Genomic DNA, 16,896 nt, shown 5'->3' on the forward strand with positions numbered 1-16,896 from the left:
CCTCCCCCCTCCTCCTCCAGCTTTATTGAATGAACAGTATTCACTAAAAAATTAGGTATCATTAAGGAGTACATCATAGTGTTCTGATATAAGTACAGTTGGTGTAATGATTCCCATGGTCAAGCTATTAACATACTAACCTCAAATAATTACGATCCTGAAGATGTGTGTTAAGAGTACTTTAAGATCTTTTTTCAGGAATAGTACATTAATTTTTTTTTTTAATTTTTGCCAGTCCTGGGGCTTGAATTCAGGGCCTGCATTCTGTCCCTGAGCCTCTCTGTGCTCAAGGCTAGCACTCTGCCACTTGAGCCACAGCACTACTTCTGGCTTTTTTGAGTAGTTTATTGGAGATAAGAGTCTTATGGGGACTTTTCTGCCTGGGCTGGCTTTGAATTGTGATCCTTAGATCTCAGCTTCCTGAGTAGCTAAGGTTACGGGTATGAGCCACTGGTGCCCAGCTATAGTACATTAATCTTAATTATAGTTAACATATTGTTCTTTAGGTCTCTATATCTTATATTTTATTTGTGAAAGTTGTTATATGTCCTTTGACCAACATCTCCGCCTTCTCTTCAGTCTCAGCAACCACTGTACTACCTTATTTCTCTAAGTGTGACTTTTATATGTTCCACATATAAATGAGATCATCTAATATTTATCTTTCTGTAACTATCTTATTTCACTTCACATATTGTCATGTGATCATCTCAGAGAAAGCATTTGACAAAATTCAACATCCTTTCATAGTAACAACTTTTGGCATTAGGTGTAGAAGTCATGTACCTCAGGAGTATAAAGCCTGAATATGACAAGCCTACAATTAATATCATACTCAATGAAGAAAGACTGAAAGCTTTTTCTCCAGAGAAAGTAAGACAAAGATGCCTTCTTTCACCAGCTCTGTTCTCTATAGTATTGTTACTTCCAAAGTATTAGGTAAGAGAAAGAAAGGCATTTAACTTGGAAAGTAAGTTAAATTGTCTCATGTGTGCAGTTAAAATAATTTTATATGTAACAGGTCCCAGGGACCACCTGTTAGAACTTTGATACTAATCCACTAATCAACATGCAAATAATCAGCTTGCTTCTGTATACCAAGGATGAACTGTCTGAAAGAGAAATCATGGTAGCATTCCCATTTGCAATACTGTTGACTTTAGATTGAGATTTTTTTCCCCAGGAGTGGAACCACTTGGTATGGATCCTCATGCCCCTTTGCACTGGCAGCTATTATTTGTAGGGTGGAGGTTGTGGGGTGGAGGCTGGGGTCACAGTCTGACACACAGGCTTGGGAGATTAGATGAGGAAGAAGGAGGAGGAGGAGAGGGAAGGGAAGGGTGGTATACACCAAGATTAAATCCATAATTTTGATCTTGTTTTTACAGAAATTAGACCAGAGAAAAATTCCGACTCGTGGGAGGGAGAGTAATAGGACATTCCTGCTGGGGAAAAGTCTAGTTGGACCTTTCTTTGGATCTGTGCTATGGAGTCAGTGCTATGATGGCGGTCCCACAGGGTTATGATAGAGCTGAATAACTCCTTCCACTTAGCGGTATTGTGGCCTTGATAACCTTCTCCTGCGGTGCAGTTCTGGAGATGCTGGTGAAGCACATGCACTGAGCTGCCACTCTGGTGAAATGGAACACATGCAGCTGTGCAGCACTGAAGCCCTGGTCATGACAGTAAAGCCACGGTGACTGGGGTAGGTGCTCAGTGTTCTGTATTTCCTATCTGCTTCAGTGTGTTCCTTCTACTTATTAAGCGTTGATTGTAAACCAGTGTAGTGTACATGTGCTGTGTGAGGCTGACTAGCTACACTCACCCTGTGATTACCATGTGTCTTGATGGCATGAACAGGCCACAAGGAGTGATTGACTCAGACTTTGTAGGTTTGTGTCAGTATGCTTTTTGATGTTCACAGAGTGATGAAATTGCCTAATGATGCATTTCCCAGCATTGTCTCCATCATTAGGCAGCACATGAGTAATCATTCCTCTCTTGATCTCCCATGGGAGACACAGGCTCACACCAAGAGGAGATTCTAGAGCATCCTATAGGCAGCTGCCCACGATAGCCACAGAAACGCAGGTGGGAATCCACTTTACACCCTCCCTCCCCCAGGCATTTGTGTATATGCACACACAACACACACACACACATGCATACACGTGTAATTTTCTTCTGTATCCATCTTTTTTCTTTGTAAGAAACTCAAGCCTCTCCAAGATTGTGGAGGACAAAGCTTACCATAGCTTCACTACGTATTTCCTCCCTTCTGCTTTGTCTCTGGTGAACTTTCTCAAAATTTTTCTGTCTTCTCAGACCTCAGCGCCTCTGTTTCCTTTCTCTTCTTAGCCAGCTAAGTTTTTATTTCCATCTTACTCCTAGAAGACATGTTCACTGGATTCAGACTTCTAGGTTCATAGTTGTTTTGTTTTAGTGCTTGAAAAAATGGTGTGCTGCTTCCCTGTGATTCTGTGGTCTTTCTTAAGAAGTCTGTGGTCCTTTGCATTGTTCTCTCATACATAGCATGCCATTCCTCTTTGTCTTTAGTGTCTAAAATTGGGCTTATCATTTGTCTGAGAGAATTCTTCAGGTTTATTGTTGGCGAGGTTACTCATCTTCTGGAATCTGTAGGATTGAAGAAAATCTAACTTATTTCTACAGATATTCTTTATGCACGGCACTTTTCTCTTCTGACTGTGACAGTTTTTATGTCCCCCATATTTTTGTTTCAAACTGTTAAAAATTGCAATTTAGATCCATATAAATGTACTCATTAAAGTTGACTACCATTTTTTTCCCAGGTGCAGTAGCGTGTTCCTAGAATCCTAGTACTGGGGACTCTGGGGCAGGAGGATCATGAGCTTGAGGTTAACGTGGGCTATGTAGTGAGACCATAACTCTATTTTTACACAGTTTGTTTTCTTTTTGTATATTTTCCTGGAGTACTTCCTTAAGTAATTCTCCTTTCGGAAAAATCTTTGGGATTGTAAACTTTATTTACATTTGAAAATGTTTTACACATTTTAGTTTACGAAAGTTTTAGAGCTCCTTGGCAAAGTACTTTTTTTTTTTTTTTTTTTGGGTGACAGTCTTGCATTAGCCCAGGCTGGTATGGAACTCACTGAACTCCAGACTTATCTCAAACCCCAAATCTTCTCCAGCCTCCCTATGTGCTTGGCTGGCATCTCCAGAACTGCACTGAATGACAGGTGTGCTCCACCACACCTGGCTTAAAGACTTCTAGGACAAAGAAATTTTAACTAATTACTTGAAAATATGTCTGCACTTGCTTTTACCAGTAAGTTCTTACAACTGTTCATCCTTTCTACTATGGTGGGAGTTTGACCCATAGACGCTGATATTATTTGTGGGTGCCTTTATTGTTCATCTGTGTCCTAAAAGCAGTGGCATTGTGTACTAAGCTTTGTAAGTGTCTTCCTTAGGAGAGTACTCAGTAAATTGACAGCAGCAGTATTGTCGCATTGGATTGGATCATGGGAAAGTGTCAGGAGAGGCACTTGAACTGCCACATTTAGGCCTTGAGGTCTTGCCTTCCTAAGGATACTACTTTTTTGACTGAACATTTTCTAGTTATTTTCAACTGCACAGAATGTGCCTTACTTGAGGTGCTGAGGGCTCCAGTGTCATTGGGTAGTGATGGTGAGGGTCATGGGAGAGTTTCCTTTGCATTTTCTCTGAGCTGTTGCTGGACTGGCTACTACAGTGAGTCTTGACTGGTGTTTCCTGCCCACCAGAAGCCCGTGGTCTGATGGGAACTTGCAGTTCAATTACTAGTGCACAGGAGGCCCCCCTGCAGAACACCGCTTCTGCCATTTATAAAGCATAGTCCCTCAAACGAGATATTTATTCTATTTTACTTCAGTTTTCTCCTGCATAAAATGAGTTCAGTAATGCATGGAAAGCATTAAACAGGATGGCATATAGAAAGCACCTGACATACGATTGGCAGTCAGTGAGCTTCTTTTTCTTTCTCTCCTGAACACATTTTTTATGAAGCTGGAGACTGCTTTTCTAGCTAAGTTAAGAATTGGGCATATCACATTTTCCCATGTTTGTTTTCTGTAGAAACATAACACAGAGGCATAGGATAATTGTTAATCCTCAGAGATTCTACTTGATTCTGGAATTCTAGAATTTTACAATTTTTGCTTTGGTTTGGCTTTTTGGAAAGGAACTCTTCTTCTCAGTTTTTGTTTTGGTCTCATCATATAGGCAAATTAGCTCAAGTCCCCTGAAGGCTAAATAATGACACTTTGCATTACGTAGTGAGTAGCAGACCCAGCATAAGGCTCTCCAGCTCACAGCAAGCAGGCGAGGAGCTCATTAAGCCCTGTGCACACTCCTGATGGGCAGGTCTCTTCTTTCCCATCCCCTGAGAGAACATTCCTCTGGGAAGCCAGAGAGGGTTAATCCTTCCCTTCTGACCCAGTCAGCTTGGGCTGAAAGGGTGTGCAGGTGTGTGCATCTGTGGTGGAAGTGGGAGTTGAGGTGGCAGCTCATGGTGCCCATGAAGACGGCAGGGGCTTCTTCATCTCCTTCTGGGTGTTGTCTGCAGGTGGAGTTCCCACTGTCAAGGAAATTAATGCTCTTTTCTCCTCTGGGGATTGCCTGCTTACCTTTTCTCCCCTCTCTCTTCTTTAGAGTAGTTTTCTTCATGTTTCTGACAGAACATCTAATCATCTTCTCAGGATGACTTGGCTGATTTTTCCGAGGGACGTTTTTCTTCTTACGAGAATCTTAATCCCTTAACATGCTTCAGAGTATCTGAGATAAAACAGCTCAAAGCCTACGCACTGACTTTGGGATACCCCAGGGAAGCTTCTGTCACAGCCAGGCTCTTGGGGTTCAGGCTGTGATTTATTTGAATAATGAGAACATTGGAATCCTCCTGCCTTCAGTCTGCCATTGAGTTATTTTCTGTGGAATCTGCTTCAGTGTAAATGCACAGGAGTTTGACATACACCTGCTTACAGCCACTCTGGCTAGCCAAAGCAGAGTTTGCCTGCCTCTAGCCATCCATCCACTTGGTTTTCAAAAGTGTGCTGAGACTCCGGAGCAGGGACATTCAGCAGTGGGCTCGAGGGCCTGGAGCCCCTTGAGGGGAACGGTACTGGGCAAGCCCTAGTAAGCTGGCTCTCCTGGCTGGCCACATTCCTATCCAGCCTCTTTCCATCCCTCACTCAAGTCTTAACATTTTGCAGAGTGTTAGCAGTCACACTGTTTGCATCTTGTTTCCTGACACCTATAGGTAGCAGAACACTTGGGCTGCTCATCTTGGCTCGGTGTGTGTGTGTACCAGTGCACACCAGGAAGGAGGCGCCCGAGGCTCTCTAGCTGAGAAGGGAGAGAGAACAAACTCATATTCTTTACTTCCCCTACCATAAATGCTAAGGAAAGAATATGATGGCAACTCCATGGGGGTGTCAGAAAGAAAAGAGTTGTTGAGCTACCACAGGAATAAACCTGCCTGCCTACGGTAGTGGGACATAAAAGAAAGACTCTTCTGCTTTTGACATTGAACTTTGCAATGAGGGAAGCAATTTGACGGAGGCATTCTCCAGACCTGTCGCGCGCGCGCGTGTGCGTGTGCGTGTGCGTGTGTGTGTGTGTGTGTGTGTGTTGTCAGTTGTGGGGACTGAACTCTGGGCCTGGGCACTGTCCCTGAGCTCTTCAGCTCAAGGCTAGCATTCTATCACTTGAGCCTCAGCATCACTTCTGGCTTTTTCTGTTTATGTGGTGCTGAGGAATCGAACCCAGGGCCTCTTGCATGCAAGGCAAGCACTCTACCACGGAGCCACCTTCCCAGCCCCTTGTTTATATTTTTAAATAAGTGTTAGATGCTTTCAAAAGGTGATACGATTTCATTCAGAAGGGGTTGTCACCCTGGAGTTGTTCTGGACTCCACAGCTTTACTGCCCCCTGCCCATCTGCCCCTGTCTGTGCTTCTGGGTGTGGGCTCTGTGTGGTGTGGCTGCCCAGGGAAGGAAGAGGGATGAGCTTGGGAGCACCCCACTCCAGTCATCTCAACCAGAAAGGAGGCTGGGAAGACTGTGTGCTGCTAATGTGTATTTAATAAGGTTTCTCTCTCTTTAAAAAGAAATGTCTGTAATTTTTCCTTCACGATTTGGAGCTCAGAATTATAATGGAGGGTCAGGAGAGGGAATGCCGTATGGTGGGAGGTTCTGGGAGGAAATGGGCTGAGGAGTGCTGGGCACAGAACCCTGTGCCTTGCTCCCATACCAAAGCACAGGGGACTACTGAGCAATGAGGACTCAGCTTCATTTCCTAGACAAGTTAAAAGCAGTGGGTCTTCAATGGCTTTGCTGATCTATGTGGAGGGGGAAAGACCCAAGCCCAGTGAATCCGCTATTGATAAACAGCAAAGAGTGTTTCTAGGAGAGAGCTTGAACCCTGCTGAGTTCTACCTGTGGCCTGGCCTGTCAGCCACAATTGGTTCTGGAAACCATACTTGCCCTTGAGTAGATCCCATTCCCTTCTTCCTACTGATCTTCGTGTAGAAGCTGCAGTCATGGGGCAAGCATTCTGTTTCTGATGGCCCTGCTGCCTGCTACTAGGGGCCACACTCCATGGAGCAAGGGAGAGTGGTAAAAACCATTCCAAGGGAAAGTCCCTAGTTTGCAGCTGTTAGGATTGAACCTGAAGTTGCCTACACTGCATATTGTGTGTGTGTGTGTGTGTGTCTGTGTGTGCGTGCGCACACGTGCGCGTGTGTGTACATGCACACACGGGTATTATGTTATAGTTTTTCTCATACTGAGGTTTGAACTTAGGGCCCTGCATTTGCTAGACAGGTGCGCTCTCTCTCTCTCTCTCTCTCCCCCTCTCTCTCTCTCCCTGTCTCTCTCTTTTGGTCATGGGGCTTGAACTTGGCCTGGGCACTGTCCCTGAGCTCTTCAGCTCAAGGAGCACTCTACCACTTAAGCCACAGCGCCACTTCAGGTTTATTGGTTTATTGGAGATAAGAGTCTCACAGGCTTTCCTACCCGGGCTGGTTTTGAACTGTGATCCTCAGATCTCAGCCTCCTGAGTAGCTAAGATTATAGCCGTGAACCACTGTCACCCAGCCTGAATCATGATTTTTATTTATATTATCCTTTGTTATAAAATTTATTTTAGTGGCCTGTTCATATTTATTTTTATTATACCTCTATGATAAAATGTGGCTTCATACAACCTTCAAAAATAGAAACAAAGTGTGAAAACATGGCTGTCCAAAGTGGTCTCTGTACCAGGACCAGAGCTGTGATGTGTGCCAGCTTATCCTGTCTCATGAGTCAGAGATTGCTATAGCTCAGTAGCCCCACATTCCTGGGTTCCTCTATGTGCCCTGTTGACAGCACCCAGCCTAGCTATAGTTGGCCTTGTGAATGTCTGGTTGCTATGCCTACTCACCTTGTATTCTTTCCACACTTGGCCCAAGAAAGTCACACAACAGAGCCGTAAAGAAAAGACAAATGGAATTTGGTTTAGAGAAAAAGATGGCCATGATCTCTTGGTCTCTGCCTTTTAAGCTAGTCTTAAGGTTTTAGATCATACTTTGTTGTTTTCTAAACAGCCCTTCTCATTTGACAAAACATTATAGATATTTTTTGTGTGTATATGCCTGTAAAGGTTGACACTGTCATTTAAAAAGTCTAACTAGTAGCTGAGCTCATGCCTGTAATCTTGGCTACTTGAGAGGTTAGGATCTGAGGACTGCAGTTCAGAGCCAGCCCAGGCAGGAAAGTCTGTGAGATTCTTATCTCCAGTTACTCATCAAAAATCCAGAAGTAGAAGTGTAGCTCAAGTGGTAGAGTGCAAGCCTTGAGCAAAAAAGTTAAGTGATGGTACCTAAGCACTGAGTTCAAGCCCCAGTACCAGCACACACAAAATGTCTGAATAGTATGTCATATAGGTTGCATAATTTAAGCTCTTGTAAAAATATATTTGTTTCTCCATCTTAGTGTTAAATACTGTGCCATATACTTGCATGCATATGTATATATATATATATGTATGTGTGTATATATACATATATATCTCCTTTTATAATTTGTTTTAGATTAAATTTCTAAAATTAGCATTTGTTAGTTGAATTATATGCACATTTCCCATTGTGATATACATTATCAGATTATATATTGTCTGAAATCTCTAAAAAAATTTAAGTCAGTGTACTGTTTCCTAAAGTGCTACAACAAATACTACAACTTAATGGCTTAAAGCAACCATAGATTGATTTACAGTTGTGAGAGCTGAGGTCTGTAGTCTTGGTGTCAGCCAGGCCATGCTGTTTCAAAACCTGTGGGGAAGGGAGGTTGGCAACCATTTGCTCATTGCTCCTCACATGGCATTTTCAAAGAATGTGTATGTGTGTTTATGTGTATGTCCACATTTTCTTCTTCTTCTTTTTTTTTTTTGTAATTGTCTGTGTATCCCATAATTTAGAAACTGCATGGATATAGCCGGGTATGGTGGCAAACACCTGCAATTGCATCATTAGAGAGTTGAGGATCATGAGTTCAAGGCTAGCCTGGACTACAAAACCAGGCCCGGCCTTAACACATTTTTGCTGTAATTTTTAGCTCCTGCTTATTTAATTGAAGTCACATAGAAATAAATGCAAATCTGCAAATACAGAGCAGGGTCCAATATGTACCATGTAAGCACCTTTGTTAACTAATGTTGTAAGGTGAGTCATCCTAGAAGCCCATTTCCTTCTGTTTATAAGGGTGCAAACCATATTGGAATGGTATCTACCTTAATGATCTCATTTTAAGTTGATTACTTATGCAAGGAGCTTACCTCCAAATAAAGTCACATTCTGAAGTACTGAGAGTTAAGACTTCTACATGGGTTTTCAGGGGACATAGTTCAGCTCATAATAGATGGGAAGTAGCATGTTTGACTCCCCATGTTTAATCTGATAACATGGAGAGTGGCTTGGAGGGAAGGGGAGACTGGAGGTCAAGGAAACTGGGAAACTGGCTGTCCTTTGGTTAGCGATAAGGGCCTGAGAAATGGCAGCAGAATTGAGGAGGAACAAATGATTAAAAAGATATCTAGCAAAAGAATTATAAAGCTCGGTGATTATAAGGATGTGAGAATTGAGGGTGTTCAGGCCATCTTTTATAAATGGCATTATGAACATAGCCATGTACTGGGGCTCCATCCCCAAGCCTAATTAAAATGAGAGTAAAGACCACCAGTAGAGGAGGCTAAAGATAGCAAGGCGGTGATGGCTGGAATGGAGGTGGATGTCCAGTGGTAATTGCCTATCTTGACTAGATGGGCTGCAGTGCTGGGTCACTGAAGCAGCTGCATGCATCTGAGCTGCACACAAAGAGCTCCCAAACCTGAGGATTAGGCATCTATGCAAGTGAGGTACAGGTGCAGTAAAAAACGGGCAGGATTGGGTTAACGTTATGTAAGAAGCAACCAGATACCTTCCCTGCCTGTGCAGGGTAACTGCATCTCTTTCTCCTGGTTATCACTGTTGAGGTTAAATGGGTGGGCTCTGACAGCATCAGAAGAACAGGAGCTCTGTGTGCAAAGCAAGGGATTCTACATTCTGTTTTAGGTTCTTTCTGGTCTGGTTTGTCTCCAAAAACACAGGCTGATCCCTTTATGAGAGGTTGAAAACCCAAGAGAAAAGGCCTATAAACAGTAAAAGGTAGAAAGGTAGAAGTTTTAGGAAAACTCTAGCAATTGGCAAGCCAGTCCTGGAGAGACAGGCTTTGCAATCAGTTACTGCCCCATTCTTAATGGGAGAAGGACTGTTGTATAACTTACTTACTCATGACTAAAACACAACCATAATGAGTGGCAGTCTCTATAGTCCAAAACAGACTTGAAAAGAACATGGGAAATAAACAATGCACAGAAAAAGAAGAAAAATATTCTTAAGTTAAAAAGTCCTTAAAAGCAAATATTATATTAATGAAATAAGAATAGTTACTTTTAAAACATAAAGCTCTTACAATAAATGGAGTTATTCTGATTATAATATTCACATGTATGTAATACCATGGTGAAAACCCTTAGTATAATTAAAATATACTAAAAAAAAAAATGCCAGAGAGTAAAACAGACTCTGTTGGGTGAGTACCAATGAGAGTGGGGAGGGTGAATAAGGGTGAATCTGATCAATATACTTTATATACACATGTGAAAATAGACCAATGTAACCTGTTGAAATCCTATGAAGGTAGAGAAGGAAGATGAGAAAGCATGTAGAGGGGTGAGTTTGATATGGGTGTACCGTATGCATGTGTGGAACTGTCACAGTGAAACCCCTTTGTATGTATGCCAATGAAGGATTTTAAATAAATTAAGAGCTCTTATATACATAAAACCAGAAGTGGAAAATGTATTATAAAGACTAGAAAGTAGAGTTGAGGGGCTGGGAAGGTGGCTCAGTGGTAGAGCGCTTGCCTTGCATGCATGAGGCCCTGGGTTCAATTCCTCAGCACCACATAAGCAGAAAAAAAAAAGCCGGAAGTGGTGCTGTGGCTCAAGTGGTAGAGTGCTAGCCTTGAGCTGAAGAGCTGAGGGACAGCGCCCAGGCCCAGAGCTCAGGCCCTATGACCGGGCCACCCCCCCCCCAAAAAAAAAGAAAGTAGAGTTGAGGCAGTCTAGAAATTATAAGTGGTTTGCAAAAAGGGCACTATGAAAGGGACAATTCAAGAGGTCAAGCATAAACAGCAGCACTATCAGAAAGATAAAACTGAAAAGTTAAAAATTTCAGAATATTTTCCAGAACTAAGGAAGAAGACCTTTCAGATTGAGAAGGGCCTGTTTGTTCCTAGCCCTATAGCCATTCCAGAATGTACCTTCATGAAACTGCAGACCACAAAGGATCAGAGTTGATCCTAACAGTTTCTATGGAGAGAAGCATGTTATCTACATGTTACTCCAAAATGTAGTGGCTTAGACTAGAACTGGAAACGTTTAATAGTTTAGGCTTGTGGGCCAAATGGTCTTTTGTTGCAGCTACTCATCTCTGCTGTCCTAGTGCAACAGCTATTAGTACGTGATGAGTGCTTGTGCCTACTCCAACCAAACAAAGCTATAGTCAGTCTGCTGACCCGTAACTGAGACCAGCAACATCTATACCTCACAATTGCTTTGGGCTTAGCTGGATCATTTGGTTCTGTGTCAATCAAGAGATTTCAGGCAGGGTGTCAGTTAGTGGTGTGATCATCCGGAAGTCTGATGGGTAGATCTGCTTCTGTATTCACTGAGGTGGTTGCTGGCAGATTTCAGGTCCTTGTGAAGGCCTCAATCCCTTGCCACTTGGATCTGTCTATCAGGCAGCTTATAATATGGCAACTTGCTTTGTCACAGTGAGGACGAGAGCTTGTGGACAAGACAGAAGTTATCTTCTTTGGAAACCAGGTCTTGGAAGTCATATATCATTACTCTTACTCTATTCTGTTTTCAGAAATGAGATACTAGTCCGGCCCGCATTCGAGGGCAGGAAGAGGGATTGCCTTACAAGGATAGGAATATACCAATGATGGGTGATAACTGGAGCCATCTTAGAAAGCTGCATAACTCATGATGAAAAGAAGACAGGCTATGTACAGGAAGCTGTAAGATGATGAAGCAACCTTTAAAAAATTCCAGATGAGAGCAAAATTTAATTCTAGAGAAAACAAAGATTCTAGAAAGGAAGCCTGACTGTAGTATATTACTGCAGAGCTCAGCTGATACTAACATTCCCTCACTTGGACTGCAGGCACCAAACACTGAACTCTACAAGCTTTACAGGCAGTTGTAAGGGGCAGACATGTGTATAGAGGTGTGTATATGAAAGACATATCCTTGTCTTCCATGGTAGGAAGTCAGTATCCAGCCATTCTAGAAACATACAGGCACATACTTAATCCATTAGTCCTGGGCAGTAGGACCAAGAACTACAGTTTGTGTCAGTGGACTTGATGTCGATTAAAAAAACATTAGAGACGGGACCAAAAAAGTGATGTGGTATCCTGGCCTGAACAGAAAAAGAGCAACAGTAAAAATGCTGGCAAAATTGGTGTAGTCTCAATATGTGAACTCCAAATGGTCTTTGCAACTTTTTGTGTAAACCTGCAGTTGTTTGAAATCTGAAAATGAATTTAAAAGGCATAGAGATGAAGTTTCAGTGCTGATAAACTCTTAAGCTTTTCAATGGGTATAGGTATTAGCTGAACAACAGGACATAAGAACAGGTGGGCAGGAGCAAGAGGGGAGGGGCTGGCTCAGGTGCAGACCCTTCAGAGAAGCTTAGGCACGTCAGGTGTCTGTAGGCAAGATTCCAGGTTAGGCAGAGTGCAAGGCACCAACCCCCAAGGGTCGGTGGTCAAGGAGAAGATGGTTGTGTCTGCAGAATATGTATGAACTAAGAAGAGAACACAGTGATAACAGATAGGGGATGCCATTTTTGCTGTGTGGTCTTTATTCCTAATTACACAAGCACAGATTCTTCTTTTGTGATTTGCTTTATTGTATTATTTTTGTGTTGTTTGTTTTGTTCTATGGACAATTAAACCTAAGGCCTTAGAATTGTTAGGCATGCACTCTTCCATTTGAACTATATTTCCTTGTGTGTGTGTGTGTGTGTGTGTGTGTACGCGTGCGTACACGTGCATGTGTGCATGCCTACACGCCAGTACTGGGACTTAAACTCAGGGCCTGCATGTTATCCTGTACAAGGTTGGTGCTCTTCCAATTGCCCCACAGTCTCACTTCTGGCTTTTTTAGCGGTTAGTTGAAGATAAAATAGGGACTTTTCTGCCCCCTACCTGGACTGGCTTGGAATCACAATCCTTAGATCTCAGCCTCTTTAGTAGTGAGGATTACAGGCATGAGCTACTATTAACCAGGCTCAGTTTTACTTTGCTTTTGAGACAAGTCTGTCTTGGCTGGCCTCAAACTCTTGATCTTCCTTCTTTTCCTTCCTGGGTAGCTGGGATTATAGGTTTGTAACACCACCCTTGACTTTCACTGCATTTTTAAAGACAAAGGTTTGAGTCATCCTGTGTCAAGCAAGCGTTTCAACAGCATTCCCACCAGCATGCGCTGACTTCCCATCTTCATGTTAGGATGGTAATTCACATATTATTTCAAGCCTTTTCATGATTATTCTATCTGTTGTGGTGATCTGTGATCAGTAGTAATCTTTGATGCTATGCTTCTAATTGAGTTGAGGCCCATCTGCATAAGTCAGCAAATCTAATGTATAAATGTGTACATATTCAGACTGCTCCACCAACCAGCTGCTCCCCTGTCTCTTCCTCTCTCCTTGGGCCTACCTATTTCCTCGGGCACAACAGAATTGAAATAAGGCCAGTTAGTAATACTACAGTAGCCTGTAACTGTTCTGATGTAAGTAAGAGAGGCTTGCAAGTTTCTCACTTAGATCAAAAGCTAGAAATGGTTAAGCTTATTGAAGAAGCATATTGAGCATTGTAATGGCAGAATGGAAGAAGATCATTACCAGCTATTCAACAGATAAAGGATTAATATTAACATCCAGAACTCAGAAACTAAGCGCAAAAGAACAAATAATCCAATTAATAAATGGGCAAGCAAACTAAACAGTTGTCAAAAGAAATACTAATGGCCGATAAATCCATGAAGTGTTCAGCATCCTTATCCACAAAGGATATGCAAATCCAAACCACTCTGATTCCATCTCACCCCAGTCTGATTGGATCCATCCAGAAAACAACCACCAGAAATGCTCTTGAGGGTAGGGGTTGGTGGGAATGTAAGCTCGTACAACCTCAAAAAACCTAAACTTAGACCTCCTATGTGACCTTGCTAAACACCACTATTAGGCATGCATCCGAAGGAAAGTAAATCAATATACAAGAAAGACACGTGTACACCTATGTTTACTGTAGCACTGTTGACCATAGCCAAAATGGAATTAGCTGAGGTGCCTAACAACAAATGAATGGATGAGGAAATGTAGTATATATAATCTATGTACTATTTCACAACTATATACCTGTGTACATAATTATATATGAATAGTCATAGATAATTACTCTAAGGGACTAGTTAGGAGGAAAAGGGGAAAAAAGGAAGATGGAGGGTAAATAACATGGGGATTCACTGCAACTGTCTATAAAAACAACATAACCTCAGTGAAAGTTGTTGATCAGTAGAGGGTAAGGGGAAGAGAAAGAAATAAGCTTTATTGGATGGGATGGTTTACTAGTGAAGGGGTTGGGCTAAAGAGGGTAAAAGAGAATGACTATGGTTGAAGTAGATTGTCAGCAAGTATAAAAATAGAACATTGAAATACATTGAAATTGCATTAGGAAGGGAGGAGGAAGGTAAGGGAGTGATGGAGGAAAGAGATTGAAGTACTTGTGTATCTGTGGAGATGTTGCAATGAAATTTCTCCCTCCTGCATAGCTACAATATGCTGATTAAAAAAACCCATGTTGGGCCCAAATCTAAATTGTTGCCCAAGTTGTGAGTGCAAGACTAAGTTCTTGAGGAGATGAGAAAGTGAACCAGCCTTCTGCCAATATGGAGAAAATGCTGGTGATCTGGAAAGCAGATTGCCGCTTCTACAACGTTCTCTTAGGCCAAAGCCTCGTCTTGAGCCTCACGCCCTGACTTTATGCTTCTGTGAAATCTGAAAGAAGTGAGGAAGCTACTAAAGATAAGTTTGAAGCCAGCCGAGGCTTCAGGAAAGGCGGGGCTGGCAGGAGCCTGCAGGAGCCACCATCTAGACTCCAGGTGTGGCGGAGGTCCCTGGTAAAGGGAAGAAACATCAGTCCTTGGCTTCAAAGACCTAACGGACAGGCTCCTCTTCTTAGGGGTTAACATGGCTAGTGACTTTAAGGTGAGGCCAGGGCTCATTTAACATTCTGAAAATCCTAAGACCCTTAAGAATTACATGAAATCTACTCTGCTTGTGCACTACAAATGGAGCAGCAAAGTCTGGGTGACAGCACCTCTGTTTATAACATGGTTTACTGAGTATTTTAAGTCCATTGTTGAGACCTACTACACAGAAAAAAAAGATACCTTTCAAAATATATCTCCTCATTGTCAATGCACCTAATTACCCAAGAACTCTGATGGAGAAGTGTAATGAGATGAATATTCATGCCTGTTTACCTAGCATCAGTTCTGCAGTCCATGGATTAAGGAGTAATTTTGACTCTAAAGTCTCATTGTTTAAGAAATACATTTCATAAGACTATTGTCATACATAGTGATTCCTCTGATGGATCTGAGCAAGGTAAATTGAGAGCCTGGAAAAGGGTTACCATTCTCAGTGGCCCTGAGAACATTCATGATTCAGGGGAGGCTATCAGAATTAACAGTAGTAGCAATTTAGAAGCCTGTGAACGGTCGCAAAGGAGGTTGTAGATAGGAGAGTCAAAGTCTAAGGCTGACCCTGGGTAAGAATTAGCTAAATTAACCTTAAAAAAAGCTATTACCAGCTGAAGAACTGAGAGACAGCACCCAGGCCCAGAGTTCAGGCCCCATATCTGGCAAAAAAAAAAAAAAAAAAAGCTACAATCACTTATAAAAACAGTTTGGAGGAAGTTGATTTTATCCTTTATTCTGGATTTCTTAGAGGGGTGTGAGACTTCACTGGAGGAAGTAACTGCAGATGTGACAGAAATAAAAAGAAAACTAGAATTCAAAGTGGAGGCCAAAGATGGGGCTGAATTGCTGTAATATCCTGATAGAACTTCAGCAGATGAGAGCTGCTTCTCATAAAGGAGAGAAAAAGGGGTCTCTTGAGATGAAATCTACTCCTGGTAAAGATGCTGTGATCATTGTTGAAACAACAAAGGATTCAGAATGTTACAGAAACTTAGTTAATGAAACAGAGGCAAGGTTTGAGAGGACTGACTCATTTTACCGTACAACATCATCTGCTACAGAGCTATCTGTCATAAAAAGAAGAGTCCATCTGTGTTCACAGCTTCATCATTGTCTTGTTCTAAGACATTGCCACAGATACCCCCAACCTTCGCCTACCCATGACTACCTCATCTGTCAGCAAACTTCAACATAGAGGCAAGGCCCTCCACCAGCAACGTCTGATGGCTGAGATGACCATTAGCATTTATTTAGCCTTTGGCTTTTAATTGTGTACATTGTTTTAATTATGTATATTGTTTGTGTGTGTGTGCTGATCCTGAGGCTTGAACTCAGGCCCAGGCACTGAAGGACATTGTCCTTTAGCTTTTTTGTTCAAAGCTGGCATTCTACCACTTGAACCATACCTTTACTTCTGGCTTTTTAGTGCTTAATTGGAGGTAAGAGTCCCATGGAATTTTGTGCCTGGGCTGGCTTTGAACTATAGACCTTAGATCTCAGCCTCCTGAGCCGTTAGGATTACAGGGGTGAGCCCCTGGCACATGGCAACATTTTCTTGTTTTTGTGTTTTAAGTGTTGGTGGTAATTCTTTTTTATTTATTTTTATTTTGGGGTCTGGTCGTGGGGCCTGAACTCTGGGCCTGGGCGCTGTCCCTCAGCTCTTCAGCTCAAGGCTAGCGCTCTACCACTTGAGCCGCAGCGCCACTTCCGGCTTTTTTCTTTTTGCTTTATGTGGTGCTGAGGAATCGAACCAAGGGCCTCAGGCATGCAAGGCCAGCACTCTACCACTGAGCCACCTTCCCAGCCCTCTTTTTTATTTTTGTCTAACAAAATAGAACATGTGTGTTGAAAAACTGTGGTTTATAGACCACTTCATTGTTATCTCTAATTCATTCCTGTCAGTATGGTCCCTTTTCCATTTTGCTTGTCTCAAACTCCTCTCTTTCCTCCCTGCCTCCCTTCCTTTCTTTTCCTTCCTTCCTTCCTTCCTTCCTTCCTTCCTTCCTTCCTTCCTTCCTTCCT

The 16,896-nt window shown here is 42.4% G+C and overlaps 1 protein-coding gene across 1 annotated transcript in view; it reads left to right on the forward strand.

The window, feature by feature from the left end:
- Chchd6 (coiled-coil-helix-coiled-coil-helix domain containing 6) overlaps window positions 1-16,896 on the forward strand; it is a 219,521-nt gene that overhangs the window by 68,856 nt on the left and 133,769 nt on the right. The window lies entirely within an intron of this gene.

Source organism: Dipodomys ordii, unplaced genomic scaffold (genome assembly GCF_000151885.1).
Source record: "Dipodomys ordii isolate 6190 unplaced genomic scaffold, Dord_2.0 Scaffold153, whole genome shotgun sequence".
Classification (NCBI taxonomy): Eukaryota; Metazoa; Chordata; class Mammalia; order Rodentia; family Heteromyidae; genus Dipodomys; species Dipodomys ordii.